This window comes from Calypte anna, chromosome 2 (assembly GCF_003957555.1).
Source record: "Calypte anna isolate BGI_N300 chromosome 2, bCalAnn1_v1.p, whole genome shotgun sequence".
Lineage (NCBI taxonomy): Eukaryota > Metazoa > Chordata > Aves > Apodiformes > Trochilidae > Calypte > Calypte anna.
The window spans coordinates 117,560,131-117,577,826 of NC_044245.1; the positions used below are offsets into that span (position 1 = coordinate 117,560,131).

Here is a 17,696-nt window from a genome sequence, read left to right on the forward strand (position 1 = left end):
AAATAAACTGGTTGGTATTCCTGTAGCCAAGTCAACTTGAGAATGCAACACTAACAGAAGCCCCTTAAATTTCCTAGATGCATTCTTCTATGTAGACAAAAGCTCATTTGGAGAAAGGATTTAAGCCTGTTTAAATGACAAAACTAGCCTTCTCACCCTTCTGTTAATGGTTCAGATTAGCAAGAACAATATAGAGGCATGCCAATTTTATCTGCCTGCCCTTGCCAATAGCTGCTCTATTGTGCAGTTTGAGAGGGGATTAGCTGCTTGTAAATAAAAAGCAACCTGTGGTGAAATTAAGTCAAAAGTTTGGCCATATGCCACCCTACGGTTCTACTTTTTTCCCATTTTGCTTGTGAATTGCTACTTTTTAAAGGCCCTTATGTAGGAAGAGGGGCTTCAAAACATTTTCTAGTGCTTTGTGAGCATAACTACATGCATACTGAATCACCCATGCCATGGCATCTAGTTAGGAGGGTTGTGGACCCTCAGGGAACTTCACCTCATGCTACTGTCAGAGGAGCAGTGACTGGATGGCCTTGACATTCTAGAGAATTTTCCTGTCAGCAGTGTGGCTTTATGCTTTAAGAAAACAGCAAACATGCTGGTCATGGAATTCTTCCCATTTCATGAGAAATGAATTGCTTTTGTTGTAAAATGTTTTCCAAACAACTTGCTACGTGAAAATGTGGGACTATTTACTGGTCCCCATTAACTGTGGGACCTTAGCTGACATCAGTTGTCCATGCTTTAAAAAGGAGAACAATAAGGAAAATAGAAATGTGAAGTTTTCTACATGGTCTTTGAACTTACCTAAAATCTTGTATGGATTACTATGAAGGTTAATTAAATTTTAAATTACCTAAAGCAGCCGCTGACAGCAGGTGCCAAGATACCATATAGTCTCTCAGCCCTGCACTCCAGGGAACACAGAGCTCAGATCTTGAGCCAAATCTAGCAACCTTGGATATTGCTATTGTTCTTTTACTGACTGTATTACATGACTCTGCAGTCTAAAATATGAGTTGTGAGAGAAAGATCGCACAAAATCCTCTTTTGTATCAGAGAACACAAAGCAGTTTTATTTTCCCTATGCACCTTTCTTTCATTCCCTACCCACCTTAATGAAGTCTGTGAGGAATGGGATGATACCTACTTGACTGTAGCACCTTTTTACTCTTGTTGCAGTTTACCAGCTTCTTTGAACTTTGGAGGAATTAAAATACAATTTACCATCAGTATCAAGGGATGTCAAAAGAGAGAAATGTGTATTATTGCTGTATTTAGTAATGAGGAAACTAGCACTATTTCTTTGAGGTGTTTGAGTCTGTCTGTTCTTTTGGAGTGGTCCTTCCTTATTACCAAGTCTGAGGAGATTTCCTCTCTCACTTCAAGACATGAGTTATTAATGCAGCTAGCTCTCTTTTTCAATATCCCCACAGCAGATTTTTCCAGTACTTTCTTGCAGCAGCTGAAGTAATGGGTAGAGAAAGTTGCACGAAGCATGTGGCTTCAAGGACACAAAGACAGGTTTTTATCCTCTTTGATTCCAAGAGCAATTAAATTTTCTGTTACTTAGTGATATAGCTTTTGAAAATGCTGTGCCATAAAATCACAGCCTGAATATTGAGTTCACCTCTATGAAAGCTTTTCAGTGTTGGTATTTGTCTCCATTGGTATGACAAATCCTAGTATCTTATTGTAAGGTCATGATACTGAACCTAGTACTATATTTATTTCTTTTAGAAATTATATTGCTATTTTTTCATATTCTCTAAGTAGTCTTGTGTGCTGTACCACTTGTCTATTAATAGTATGGGGGTTGATTGTAGAGTCATTTGCATAAAATAAAAAAATAAGTCATAAGTTGTTGCTATGCATACTTTGGGTTACAATTAAACAGGTGTCTTTCCTCTTAATTTAATCCATTTTTTGATTGTATGAAGTGATTTGAAATGAATGGAACTATTAACAGCAGTGGGTGTTCTGTAGATAATAGGGCTTGTCAAATCAGATTACCAAATCAGGTTTGCTGAAGGTATTTTGGCTGTCTGTAGGAGGAGTACGACTTTTTACTTGAAATTTGATTGGCAAAGTTCCAAATGTTAGGAAACATGCTCCTTGGCTCAGATAAAAACTTGAATTTTACTCTTGTATTGCATAATCTAGTTCTTTTACCTGGTAGTATTTATCTAAAAAATGCTCTGCTCTGATTATTTTCCAGTCAATCTACCCTTTATGATAGCTCCTCCAGAGAGTTTCTCACTTCCTTGGGCACGTTGGTCCGTCCTGAGGGGGGTTGATTTAAACAACTGAGTAATAGTTTTAAAACATTTGGCCTAATTTTGGGGGTCTCACTTGGAAAGGACAAATAGCCTTACTGAAGTTCCACCATACTTTTTCATTAAAATCCTGCTACTAGGATTACATTTTCTTGCCCTAGATTGTAGTGAAATGAGGCAGCCAGGTGCCACTAATTGCCAGGGAGTGAGCATGAGCTTGTGTCAAGCCCACCTGTGCCTAATTAGGGTGGGCCCCCACTGCGCATGAGCAGGACCAGGGGGCCAATAAAAGGTGAGTCCTGAAGGACAGACTCAGCTCAGTCCTGAGCACGACTGCAGAGAGGCCAGTTGCTCTCGGAGCACTGTATCACCTTCATTGCGCCACGAGCGCTCATCACCCTCAGGGTGAGCCTCTGAGGAGCCTCGAACCCGGGGCCTCAGCATTGCAGTACGGTGTCTTAGCCGGCTACGCCACTCAAGCCTCACCCTGAGGGTGTTGAGTGCTCATGGCACAATGAAGGTAATACAGTGCTCTGAGAGCAACTGACCTCTCTGCAGTTGTGCTCAGGACTGAGCTGAGCCTGTGCTTCAGGACTCACCTTTTATTGGCCCCCTGGTCCTGCTCATGCGCAGTGGGGGCCCACCCTAATTAGGCACAGGTGGGCTTGACACAAGCTCATGCTCACTCCCTGGCAATTAGTGGCACCTGGCTGCCTCATTTCACTACACTAGATAATTATAATTCATTAGCTGCTTGACTATTAGAGAGAACAGGTTTATGGTGAGGTTTAGGTTACTTTAGCCTGAGAGGAGTACTGGCTTAATTCTGTGTGCCCACTGAGAGCTCTTCTGGGGCTTCTATAGCTTCCTACAAATGGGCTGAACATGGGAGTACAAGTGACTTGTGAGAAGAATTGAGTGAACCATCTGTTTCCCCCATATTTGTCACTGGACTTAATTTAGCTCCAAATAAGCTCATTCCCTTTGTACCACTCAAATATATGAGAAAATCAGGACCAAATTCTAGAACAAAGTAACAGGGGAACAATACCAGCAGCTTCTGGTTCCCTCTTTCTCAGTACAGCCTTACTCCTTTGCTAGTAGCTGGAATTTAGTTCAAGATAGTCTTAAGTGTCCTGTGTAGTTGATTGTCTCTGCCTGTCACTAAGCTGTTGCTCTACATATTCCTACATCTTCCCTGTAAACTCTCTGTTCTGTTTCTGATGCAGTGTTACACACAGTGTCAGAGGAAGATCTTTTAAAAGGGAGTGACTAGATATAGAGATAAGAATCTAATTTGTTAAAAGGCAAATCAAGTCCAGTTTGTACTGTGGGGGAAACCTGCAATACTATTGAGGCACTGCATTTGGCCAAACATTCTCCCTTGCCTTTAAGCTCTTGGACAAAAGTGAGAGCTTTTTCATGACTCATAAGAAATGAGACTGAGCATGATTTGAACTAGAATAAAACCCCCAAACTGTCTTTCTTTCTTTTTTTTTTCTTTCTTAAAAAAAAAAATATCTGACCCTCAGTGCTGATAATTTCACCAATTTAAAATAATAGACAAGTATCACAGCCCAGGTCAGTAGATAAATAAAGGTAAAGTTCTCCACCCAGGAGAGGGGACTCTTTCAAGCTATCACACAGAGTTGTTTTTTACAGCTTATGATTAAAAGACAAAAAAAAAAAATTCCCCCTCAAACAAACCAGCCAACCAGCCACCCCACAAACCCTTCAAAAAAAAAAAAAAAAAAAAAAAAAAAACCAGAGAGAGAGAGAAAGAGACATAAAAGGAGGGGTTAATTTTCCTGGAGTATGAATTGGATTGTAGACTGGAATATAGCTGTAAGAAACAGAGAGCTTACTGTTTGCTGCATAGATGTTTCACACACGATGAGCGAAATGCAGATGGGTAACGGTTTTAAGAGGTTTTTCAAATGGGCAAGTAGCTACAAAACAATGTTATTCCCATAGCTGCTTTTGGACTACAGTGCAAGTTAAGCAGCATATTAAGTCACCTAAATAAAGGGGTGACGTTATTCACAAGGTGGAACAAAACAAGGTTTATAGATACCAAGAAAAAAAAAAAAAAAGGCTATAAAACCCCCTGTATTTGGAAGGTTTGCTTTTTGCTACGTAGTTCAGAAAATTAGCAGGCATTTTTAGTACAACTGATCTGGATTTAGATCATTTGAGAAAATTATTATAACAAAAATTCCTTTTTCACCTAAGAGCAAAAATAGTCTGACTGACTTAGACAATAGGCTGACTCATTCTATAACATGATTTTATGAAGCTTTTCTCACATACAGGCAAAACAAATGAATTTCAGGTTTGGCTGATGAATCATAAGACACCCTCCCACATTAGCAAAACTCATATGGGTTCCATAAAGATCTAAATGACAATTTGTGAAAGCCAAAAAACACATATATTTTCTCATGTATTATTACTTGCACACTGCACATCTTGCAGGACTTAATGAGGCATAAATTATAAGATAATATTGATGTATTAATGAATGAATTTTAGAGGATTTTTTTTCTTTTTTTTTTTTTTTTTTTTTTTTGTAAGGACCACCCATTAGCCTTGTATGCCCGCTGCCATTCTCAAAAGTTAAATCTTGTTCTTGTGGAGTCTTGCCAATGCATTCCTGGAAGTAAGAAGCTTTTTGTTTTTAATAGCGCAAGGGCTGCATTCATTCTTCTTAACATCAATAGAGTACAAAAAAAGGGGTTGCATGTGATTAAAAAATAAATGGGATTATAGAAAACATACTGTGCCACAAGCTTGAAGGCTTCTGAACAAGAATGTTGGGAAGGAACACTGGTCGCATACAAATGTAGCTTTGAGATGCAATATTTTAGTTAATATTTTAAAATTAGCTAAAACAAAAGCACGATATCCGAAGGCCTTTTGACATATTAGAAGAATGAGATGTATAGATATAAACAAAGTGCATTTGTACATTAAAACAGTAAATGTGGCTTTTCTAACCAACGCCCCTGGTGTGTGTAGTACAGCTCAAGTGTAGCAACTTGTGTGCTTCAGCTGCTATTGTAGAATAAATGAGAGGCTCTGTGAGTGCTACCATTTACAGATGCTCTCTGAAAACTTAGTTCTTAAAAAAAAAATTCTTAAAAATTCTCATGTCACTTTGCCTTGCTTGTGAAATTTCCTTTTGTGCCTCGCTGAACATGTGTATCTCTGAATATTTTGAGATGTCTCGTCCTCCAAACAATCTTAAGGTTAACTTGCTTATTTTACCTAGGCCAGTTTACCTTTCTGCAAGTGTCTGGATTTTTGCAGCATTTTAATAAGTTTAGTTTTCTGTGGTTTGATCTCGACCACTTCCATGTATACTTGGCACATTGCCACATAAACTGCATGATACTATATGAAACTTAAAAATCACATGTAAGTTCTCTGAAATACCACTGGACTTCAAGCAGATCTTCATGACTAAGAGCCATGAGTACCATAAATATGTGGGTGAGGAGACAAGAGAATTGAAGGAACCAGCTATAGTTTGCCATAAATTGCAGAGTAATGATGGAGAAAGTAGAACTGTTGTCTCAATTGACCATGATATATACCTCTAGAAAAAAAAAACAGGAATTAACTGTTTGGTCAAGGAATTCTCTGGTGTTAATTTACCTTTAACCACTTTGGATTCTTGCAGATAAAGATTTTGTATGGAGTTGCTTTATCTGAGTATCACAAAACTATAACACTAATGAGACTTGAGGTCATTAATAAGCTTTTGGTGGAAAATTTGATAATGAGCTGTTCAGAAAATAGCGTCTGAGGCTTGACAAGTGGGTCTCAGTTAACTATCAAAAGCAGAAAATCAGATGACTGTGAATAGAGAAAAAACTGCTGTTAAACAAGCCATGTTACTGGGTTTAGTGTCTACAGAAAACTACTGGAACTTCAGACAAAAAAGAAACAAAATAATCAAATCAGTTACCCTTGTGAGGAAGATAATAAATAATGACAAAAGACTACACTTGAAAAGCAAATTGAAGGCAAAGAGCTCCTCCATCATCTCTTTAAGCAAAGGAAAGAAGCCTACTGGACTTCCTCAAATTCAGCTCTGCATAAGACCCATTCCTTACTGGTTGTGGCTGCTCTGCTCTCACTGTCACTGGGTGTGCTGCACAGAAACCATTGGGATGGCTGACTTATTTTTTGGAATGGGATGGGTTCTCCTCTATTTATTCAACCATGTAGTCCCAGACTAACTCCAGAGCTGGGGATGGGAAGGTGTCAGGGAATGGATGCTGCACCATGCAACATTAGGAGAGAGTCGGATCAGGTTGGGTGAAAGGAGGGGTAACCTCTGACATCCCATGATTTTTAATCATTATGATCCTTATTTCCCTGCTGGGTTTATTCTCCATGGTGATTTTTAGGTAAATTTGTCCTTGTGTACATTTAAATGGGTTTCAAATTGGTTTGAGTGCAGCCTTTTTAAATGTAACAGAGTACCCCCTAGGAGATTTCTTTTTTCCTAATCTGTGTTTGTTTGTTTTTTCAAAGATTTGAATCTTTTTCCATGTGCAAGTACCTTTGCTACCTGCTCAATTAAGGAAAGTAATTTCTGTCTAATTGTGCAGCAGGAAAGTAGAAGAGGATGATACAATTTATAAAGAGCAATTTATATAGAATTTATATTTCTAACATTCTAAATCAATAATATATGGATGTGTCAGAGAGAATAACCTCTCAAATCCTGGTTTGGCTCTGTACACTATGATGTAATACTGGGGAATGGATACAGGTATGAGTGTATTTGGTACATGTATTTGCATAAAGAATATAGTTTTTTTGTATGTCTGCCCAGTAGTGGTAAGGCCAGTTTAGTGACTCAGTTTCTGGCAGAAAATTCGGGTTTGTTAATATTCCTGAAAATTGGGAACAAATGACTTCAAAGTACCAAGGGGAAAAGCTTCCAAAAAGTTTGGTTTCCAAACTAAAGAGATTCTCTGATTGGAGTTCATGCACAGAATGTTAGGAAGTTTGTCTTCAAAAGTTACCAGATTTGTTTGATTGTACCTAACTTTCTTCTTTCTTTCTTTCTTTCTTTCTTTCTTTCTTTCTTTCTTTCTTTCTTCTTTCTTTCTTTCTTTCTTTCTTTCTTTCTTTCTTTCTTTCTTTCTTTCTTTCTTTCTTTCTTTCTTTCTTTCTTTCTTTCTTTCTTTCTTTCTTTCTTTCTTTCTTTCTTTCTTTCTTTCTTTCTTTCTTTCTTTCTTTCTTTCTTTCTTTCTTTCTTTCTTTCTTTCTTTCTTTCTTTCTTTCTTTCTTTCTTTCTTTCTTCTTTTCTTTCTTTCTTTCTTTCTTTCTTTCTTTCTTTCTTTCTTTCTTTCTTTCTTTCTTTCTTTCTTTCTTTCTTTCTTTCTTTCTTTCTTTCTTTCTTTCTTTCTTTCTTTCTTTCTTTCTTTCTTTCTTTCTTTCTTTCTTTCTTTCTTTCTTCTTTCTTTCCTTCTTTCCTTCTTTCCTTCTTTCTTTCCTTCTTTCTTTCCTTCTTTCTTTCCTTCTTTCTTTCCTTCTTTCTTTCCTTCTTTCTTTCTTTCTCTTTCCTTCTTTCTTTCCTTCTTTCCTTCTTTCCTTCTTTCCTTCTTTCCTTCTTTCCTTCTTTCCTTCTTTCCTTTCTTCCTTTCTTCCTTTCTTCCTTTCTTCCTTTCTTCCTTCCTTTCTTCCTTCCTTTCTTCCTTCCTTCCTTCCTTTCTTCCTTCCTTTCTTTCTTCCTTTCTTTCTTCCTTTCTTTCTTCCTTTCTTTCCTTCTTTCTTTCTTTCTTTCTTTCTTTCTTTCTTTCTTTCTTTCTTTCTTTCTTTCTTTCTTTCTTTCTTTCTTTCTTTCTTTCTTTCTTTCTTTCTTTCTTGTCTTGCATTCAATATTCTGTCGGTGCACTATATCTAAGTGGCAATTCTTACAGAAGAGATAGTACTAAACATTTCCGATCACTCGTGTCACTATTTTTCATTCCTTTTTTCCTTTATTTTCTTTTTTTTTTTGTAACCTTAGTTTTATTGTGCCTCTTGTTTCAAGGAGGTGATTTTTTCCTCACGTTTGTTTGTGCTTTATTGGCAAAAACCAACAGCAATGAAACTCTAAAGTGGTGTTTTATAACTTTCTAAAATCTTTCACTTCAGAAAAGTTTGGATAAAATCCATGTTTTTCCATATTTTACAAGAAAAAGTTGTAGCAAAAAAAAAATTAGTAAAAAATTTTTCATTTTTAGCTGAGTTGAATCTGGACAGTGGTTAATTTGCCTATTTTTGTATCATAAATAGCCACAAGAGTATCTTCATTGTCTTCTCTTGACTTTTTCAGGTGCTAAATACAGATAAACCACTTCAACTTTCCTTCTCTGGAGCAGTATACCACTTATGTATCTTACTTGTTCTTTCAGAAAAATAGACAAACACTAGAGACAAAATAATTCAAAGCATGTTCTTACTTTAACTGATAATCTGGTGGTCAACTGGAGACAGAGAACACAAATTATTATGAGCTAATATGTTGATTTGTTAAGTCATCAACACTGTTGTGTTTCTTTTGAACATCTTCCTATAGGCAAAATGGAGAAAATCTGTGTGATTTCAAATGATTTGTTGAGTTTGTGGATCTAAGTTTGACCTCTAAAATGCACCAGATATTATGATTTTTAGTTGCAAACATTTATTAGTTTTATGGCAAGCTCCCAATGAGTGTGTGTTTTAATGAAATGGCCAAAGTATCTTGATTTTCAAAATCTTAGATGTGGGAAGGGAACAATATAAGACAGGAGATTAATGTTAAGTGCTTGGACAGCAATCCCAGGAGGATCAGACTTCTTTCCTCCCTCTTTTTTATGAGAATTTCCAATTGGATAAATCCTTCAAGAAATATTTTCAGACTTCTCAGAAGTTCCACAAAATACTGTGATAATGAAAACATCTTCTGTTATCAAAAAATACTTGAGCTGTGAAGAAATTGCTATTTTCAGTTGAAATGCATCTCAAAAGGAAGAGTGTGTCTCTGGGTCCTTGCATTATGCTGTATTTTCAGAGCATTTTGTTCTGAGTTTGATTTAACAGCTGTTTTATTTCCTTAAAGGCTTCACATGTGGGGTAGACTGACTGGTTTTGACAGAAGTAGCTGTCAGTCAGCATAAAAGAAATGGAAGAACTCTAACTGAAGAAAGATAAGTGTTTGCATGTTAGTGTTAGTGAAAATAGACTGATACTTGTACACTAGATACATAAAATTTACATGTGAATTGTATTTTATACATACACACTAATATTTTATTTTTTAATTTTATTTTCTTCTCATGATAAAAATGGTTTTTGGACATGTGAGGCACTTGGTGCACCAAGTTCCTCTGGAGATAGCCTTACGGTGACTTTACTGACAGGGAACTACTGTCTGGTTTTGGTAATGAATGAAGAATACACTATAAGATGCTGAGAATTAATGATGTGTCTAGAACACCTCTTCTAAGTACTATTGTTCAATAGTAGCTTTTTTCTTTTTAAGTTTTTTTTCTTCCTCAGGGTGGTTGTAAAAAAAATAGAACTGGTATAAGTAGGTTGATACAGTTGTAAGTATTTAAAAATATGGTTGAGAAATTCTAAGAGTAGATGTAAAGGACTTTTAAGGTCTTCTAAATGTACCAGTCTTGATTTGTTATAATGAAAGCTGTAGGAACATATGCAAAAAAATTCATATGAAAATGTGTCATGGTTTAACACTGGCCCGGCAATTAAACCGAGATGCTCTCTATTAATCTCTCTCTGCTCCTTGATAAAGAAAGGAGAGAGAATGAGGGAGAGAGACTTACGGGTTGGAAACTAAACTACACAGTTTTAATGAAACAGGAATGATAAATAGGAAAAATTACTAAATAGATACAAATATACAGGAAAATGGATACCACATTCCTCCCCCCTCTTCCCCAATAACTCTCATGTCACCACCGAGGCTGCAGGGCAGCCCTGGGAAAGTCCAGGCTGGACTCCTGGAGTCGGCAGCAGTCGGGAGCTGGAGGCAGGAACACACAGATATGGGCTGGCATGGATCAGGACCACAGGCAGATGAACGGATGGAATCCTCCCAGGATGCTGGGTGATGGAAGGGAAGCAGGAAAGGCAGGAAGGGCAGGCAGCTGGAAGCTGGAAGCAGGAAATCATGGCTTGGCCCTCGTGATCCCTCAAATTTATACTGAGTGTGATGTATATGGGATGGAATACTCTGTTTGGTCAGTTCTGGCATCTATCTTGTCCATTTCTCCCCAAAGGAGGGCTGCAGGTGGGATCTCTTTATTCCTTCTGGAGGGTAAAAGTGTTTCTCAGAGCTGAGCAGTGTCCTTGGCTCGGCACACCAGTCTCTAGCAGTAACTATAAACATCAAGTGTTATCAATCCTAGAAGCACACACTGTCTGAGAAACTTGCTGTTAATTTCAGCAAGTGCAACTACTTACAAGAGACTTAGCTAAAAGCAAAAGTACAAGACAGAAAATCACCTTTATCCTGGCCCAAACCAGGACAAAATGAAATTAATATTTTTTTGTCTAGTCCTGAAAATTATTGTTCTGTCTCTCAATTTAATAACATCAATTTCATCCTGGCCTTTGTTTGTAAATCTTGTCATGGCATTTTTTACTCTTTTCCCCTACAAAGCACATTTAACCTCCTCAGTAATTTAGGAAGGCAAGTGCTTTTCCAAGGCTTTTCCCCTTCTTTTCACTTTCTCTCTTTGATGTGTACTTTGCAAACTAATCCTTTATTCCAATATATGGAGTTTCTTTAGTTTGGTGCTACATAGTGGTGTATTTCAGCAATAGCTGTTGTTTCTGGATGCATACAAGGTAGGGAGAAAGCCAGGAGACCATGAGCTTGGGAAAGCTTGTTGGTCCTAATTTGAGACTCTGGATAACAGTTTAATGGCTCTTAAAGACACCCATGCACACACACACACACACACACACACAAAACTCTTTCGCACGTCCTGGAAAAAATGGTTCACAGGGGAGGAAAGAGTGTTAAGGCTGAAAAGACTGACAGAGACTGTAATTTTTCTCCTGTGAGATAATGATTTGAAGCCAGCAGCAGATAAAAGATTGCTCTAAGAATGGCTTAATTCCCCATCTTGTAAAAGGATTAGATAATTCAGTCTCTTTATGGATTCCTTACTCTGGGAAATATATTTCCACTTTTGGTTTTTCTCAGATATAGCTGAAGACTGTGGTTATTTAAACACACAAAGACCTGCATTTAGACATTTTAAAAAGGCAAACAGCACACAGAAAAGATTACTTTGCAGGTTGTGTCAATGTGTAAATTTTGCTCAGCAAGTGGATATTCTAGCTTTACCAGCTTGAAAACATTGTGTCTGTGAGTTACATATTGATGGCATGGAAACTTTCAAAAAAAGGCTTCAGTAGTGACTAGAAAATAATGCTTTTAATTTGCAGAAAGAGAACAGACTTCTACCAAAATCTATTTTTTAACTAATTTTCGGGATTTTTAAAATATTTAAAAAAAGTGCAAGCAGTGGGAGAGTCCTTAAGAAAGTGAGTGCAAAAGTAAGAAACAGACTGTGTTCCAAAGTGCATCAATGAAAATAGAGTTATTTTAAATTAACAGTACCTTAGCTCAGGGTGAGAGTGTATGAATACTGTATGTAATAGAATTAAGGCCAGTAACAACGCACTCCTACCTGAGAGTTTTCCACAACTTCTTTAAAATGGATTTAAAAGAATACATCTCCGTCAGGCAGCACGCTGAATATGTCACTAGATTTTATTCAGCATTTTTTTTTTCAATGTCTGTGTTCATTCATGTAGTTTTAAAGTTTAATTCTGGAAAGATCTGCTTTCCTGGATAATGTTCTGCAGGATAATCCAATACTCCTCATGTTTTGTTTCCCTTCAATGCAGATGCTTCCTGTATTTTAGGCTATGGTGCAAACAAAAAGAGTGACACTGATTTAGGTTTTTTTTCAGTAGAACAAGGTGACATGCTGCAGAGCTTGGCCATTATTACTTCAGACTTGAAAGGTGTCAGCCACTCTCATTACTCACTAAATTCACAGTCCTCTCATGTTTGGCCCCACAGATGCAGGCATCTTTCTTCTGTAATTTATTGAGCTGAAATTGGTATAAACTTCATTTAAAATTCAATCTTCATTAGGCATCTCCAATCTGTAGCTAAAGCAGATAGAGGGTTCTACCAGCAAGAGTCCTTTTGTCTGTGTGTTGTTTAGTAATATTTATTATTATTATTTTATCGTTAGATTAACAGGCATAGTCCATACTGGAAAACTGACATCTTCTTGTATCTGTACCTCTGAACAGCATTTTTGTTTTTGTAAAAGACATTAATAAAACAAATGGACTAGCTCAGAAATTCCTGGCTTTGTATTTATGTACTGGAAAAGCTTTTGATTTTACATGAGCATAAAGGAGTGCACAACTTGTGGAGACAGTAAGTCAAGGTACATGAGGTCAGAATTTGGATCAGCATGTTTGAGAACAATGACTGAAATAAAGTCATATTATAGGCAAGTCAGGACAGATGATTATAAAGCCTGGAGTGCTCTTACTGGGGCAGTGTTGAGGTTGCTAGGGAAAGGTACAAGAAAACATTCAGTGTAACCTGAAAGCATGTGGGCTTTCAAGAATTTTGTTGTCTGATCTCTGTTGTTATAACTTCCCTGGAGTTATATATTTGTTCTGGGGAAATTATAATTCAGTATTATCAGAGAGAGATGATAGATGTTGATGTAATGTTTTAAATTACAGAAAGGAAGCAGATGATCTGAAAGGGGGAAAAAAAAATCCAGTCGGTCCAATTTATTCATCTCCTCATATCTGACTGAAACTCCCTTTGGTTGTCAAAGCAATGTCGTTGTTATATTTGAATGTTTCTTTTGTTAATAAGTTCATGATACTCATTAATCTTACAAAATATACATTACATTTTTTGACCCAAATCAAATAACAACTATACAAAGGAACTAACTGTAAATCACTGAGGTATTTGTTAAGATTTTTTTAAGAAATATTTTAAGCAAAATCAGTGATTCAACAAGCAAAAAAAATTCCTTAACTAAGTTTCTAATACAAACATGACACTATCTCTATTTTTCAGAGGTGAGAACTTTAGTTTGCAGTTTTAGCCTTAAAAATGTATGCTGATTTCAGGTGAACCTGAAGGCAGCCTTACTGCTCTCTTACTCCCGTTCCTCACCATCTTGATTTAAAAGAAGTCATCAAAGTAGATTCTGAATTTTCCAAAAAGAAAAGTGTATTTTAGGAAACAATGATTCACACAAACCAAAACGTTTTACAAAAATTATCCAGATTCAACAAAATTTAGCAGGGAAGAGAGATGGCTGGAACTGCCATTCTCAGATATATGATTTCCCACTTCCTCCTTGGGGATTGCCCTCTACTGTCTTGGAGCTCTTGAAGAAATTTTCCTTTATTACTGAAAAGCCAGCAATAGCATTTGTGTTGTCATGAAATAACAGGTTTTCATGATTCAGTCTCAAGTGGAATTTCAAAGTTTCTGTGCTTCAGCTCGAGGGAACACCAAAAATTGAGCAAGTTTGTTCAGCTCTATTTTGCTATGTTTAAAAAGAAAAGTCCCATAGCCATGTACCAAAACCTGAAGGTCAGCCTTGTACACTGTAGAACTCTTACCTTTAGTTCTTTGTTTGGGGTTTAGCTGCTACATCCAAATACTGGACTATCACTAATAGAAACATACATAGAAACAGCATAATTTATTTTATAAGATGATAAATCTTAGGCATTTGTACAAAACATTGCCTTTTCAGATGTCAAGAGGGAGGATTTTCCTTATCTGAAGCCTAAGGGAATCAACATGTTTTCTTTTTGATGACTTTAGTCTTTGCCTTTCTTAGATAACACTCTGTGTGTTCATAAACTGTTCAGGAGTGTGAAAAGATCTTTTCAAAATAGTGGATGAAAAAAAGTAATCTGTAATATCAATCCTGACTATTGCTATTTGCAGTTTGTTTCCATCTTCTAATGAGGCAGCATAGAATTTTATTATGCTGTGATGCATTCACAGAATATATATGAAACAGTTTTCTTCTCTTTTTATATGCTCTTATAGTATCATATTTTCAAAGTCCTACTGGCCATACAACAGTCTTCCAGACAGCTGCTGCATCCCTCCAAATACACCCATGTATTTGGTCCTGAAGTCTTTGGCTTTTTTTGTGAAACAAGTCCTGTTGGGTCAAAGGAAACTGAAATATTTACCTGGAGGCTGTTTGCTTTTGTAGCCCTTGAAACTCCAACATGCAGCTGGTTAAATGCAACTGGAACAATGATTTCCAAGCAAGAGTTCACACTATAAACATAATATATATATAAAAAATATTGATTATCTGGTATCAAATTTAGATTCCCATTCAATAATTGGTAGCTGAAATAGGCCATAAAGTATCACTACAAAAGGAATTTTTAGGTAACTTCTGCTGGGTTTTTTGGTTGGTTTGGGATTTTTTGGTTGGTTGTCGGGGGTTTTTTTGTTTTTTAAGAGTGCACATTGATAAATAATAGTCAGAGTTTTCAAAGCTAGCCAACAGTTTGGAAAATTTTGACTCCCTTTAGACTGCTTTGCTAACAAAGATGGGACTCATATACATTACTACATTACTCTTATGTAATTGGCTTTTTGAAAGCAGTGAATGAAGAGTTCCAATGCAACGTTTTGGTCATTGTTTTACTGCTTTTTGCAAGGCATTTCTATCTGGTATCTGGCAATAAAGAACAAAGTCTACCTGATAGTACCCTTCTGTGTACCCCATAGTCTGCAAGAAAGAGTTGGAGATGAAAATTCTTTTGTAAGCATAAGACCAGCTAAGTGGATCTCATAGCTTAGGCTTGCCAACGTTAATGATACTTGTAGCATGATGCAACACACTCTTCTCTTCAAGGATATTGGGCAAGAATGAACCAGGGAAGAAAGAAACATAAACAAGGACAGATTAGAAAATAAATCTCTCTATAATAGGCATCCATTTCTTTCTAATCAATTGCTTAAGAATTTTAGTGTGTTCTCATTTGACTTGAGGAGTCTTATGAGTAGTATTACTATTGAAGAAGAAATAAGAGTAACACAAGTAACAGAATTCTTTTGGAGAGCTATAGTGACATTTTGTTGCTTGAGTCGCATGACAATCTATTCCAATATAAGTCCACATTTAAGAAATACATAAATAAGTTGAAAATTGGAAGTGAAAATGAAGTCCAGATATGCCCAATATCTTATTCACCTGTTCACCCACTCAGTTCACCCAGCCATTTCCTCTTATGAAGAGAATGAGAATAATTTCACTTGGCCATGTCTAGTTTGATTTTATGGTAGCTCAGAATGGGAATACATCATAAAATCTTGAAAAATCTGATGGGATCAAAGAAGCAGCACCTACTTCTTGAGAATACTTTTATGCCTTTAATATACACAGAGAAGGCTGAAGTATTTTTCCTTTTAATTGACCATGAAGAAAATATCAATATGGCTGCAGAGAAGGGTACATCACTTCTGGTTCCTGTGATTCCATGCACATCCTTAAAAGTTAGAATACGTGTTTGCAGTAAACATGCTTGTGTGTGTAATGGAGGAGGACAGGTCAATTTTAATGCAAAGGAAAATTATCTGATTCTTGAGATTTTCCTTTTTCATGTGGTCATTTAATGTCCAGTTTGTTTTCTCCCTATTTGAATATCTTCATCATAGTTGTTCAAAATCACTTGCTTGTGTTGGACTCTCATCTATAGAAGGGCCTTTTTGACAAACTAGGCTTTTAAAGAGTTGGTAAGTTGGGAACTAAAGCATTACAAGTCAGGTATAGATCTAGAGAGAATGCACAGAAGTAATCTTCAAAATTAGGTTTACAGCTTCTAAGTTTTATCCTCTTGTTGCCTTGAGGAGATTTGTGTCCTGTGGCAGTGCCTCCTCGGGCAAGAGTCATTATGAATTTACATTGATCTTTCTTTCCTAAGTAAACCATAATCAGGCAATAAAAGGAGATAAAATAATTGGGAAGGCGGGGGAAATGGTTTTGACAAGTTACAAACCATTGGGTGACTTAAGACTCAAATATACTAGATAACTGTAGAGTGATAAACTGGAATTCAGTGCAGATATGGGGGTTATTCTTGGTTTCAAAGGATTAATTCAAAGTTTAGTGTAAAGCAGCTACAGAGAGTAAGAATACAAAGTGAAAGGAACTGTTTTTAGGAGGCAAGATATTTTTTTTTCCCCTAGGGTTTTTCTTCAATGTGTTTTTTATAAATTCTGGGCTTTGTGAAATTGAATTGCATTTTTCTTATTCTTTTCATGTTTTAATAAATTCAGGGTAAGATAACCCTTATGTAAATGGCAGTTATATTGTGTTATAAGCTACAAACCATTTCTTCAGAGAAGAATCAGCACTTAGAATTCATGGTGAGGATGGTGAAGAAGGATGGTGAGACTCTTGGGATACTCATTTAAAAGAACAGATACAGCGGCTGTTTTTGTAAATTGCTGTCAAGACACTGCAGTCAGCTAATGTAGGGGATAAGCCTGAAGACAAACTCGGCTGTAATTACTGTCTTTTTCTTTTAAAAAGTAACAAAGAGGAGGAAATATTCTTACATGTATTTCCCTGTGGTGGATAAAACTTGCTTAAAGTCGAACCCCCCCCCCCCCCCCAGCTGCTTGCTAATTCACTGTCCTCAGAAGGGAGAGGGGAGAAAATGGAATGAAAAAGCTTGTGGGTCAAGGCAAAGGTGGCGGAACTTGCTTACCAGTAGCTGTTGTGGGCAAAGCAGCCTTGAATGGGGAAAATTAGTTTAATTTTTTGGCAATGAAAATAGATTCAGGTAATGAGAAACAAAAAGACAAACACTAAAATCACACCTTTCCTCCCTCCTTTCCCAATCCCAACTACACTCCTTTGTCCCAGATTCTTCTTCCCACACTCCAACTGGTGCCAGATGCATGGGGAGGTTGTGATCAGTCCATTCAGGGCTCTTCTTTGTCCCTCCTTCCTCTTCACATTTTTCATTTTCTTTGGTGTAGTCTCCCCATTGGGCTGCAGACCTTCAGGAAAAAAATCTGCTCCATTGTGGGTCATCCGTGGGACACAGTCCCTCCAGGACAGATCCACTTGCTCTGGTGTGAGTCCTCCACGTGCTGCAGTGGGTGTCTGTCTGCTTTGGAGTGTGGAACACATCCTACTCTTTCTCCTCCCTGCTCTTCTGCCTGTGTGGCATTGTTTGCTCTTCCTTTCTTATCTTTTCCTTCCTTATCTTTTTTCCAAGGTACTGAGGATCAGCTATGTCCTTCTGTGGGTGGCACAGGACACCCCTGGCCTGTCCACATAAGGCCAACCCTGCAAG

General features: G+C 37.1%; 1 protein-coding gene across 1 annotated transcript in view; it reads left to right on the top strand.

The window, feature by feature from the left end:
• C2H8orf34 (chromosome 2 C8orf34 homolog) overlaps window positions 1–17,696 on the top strand; it is a 141,430-nt gene that overhangs the window by 96,835 nt on the left and 26,899 nt on the right. The window lies entirely within an intron of this gene.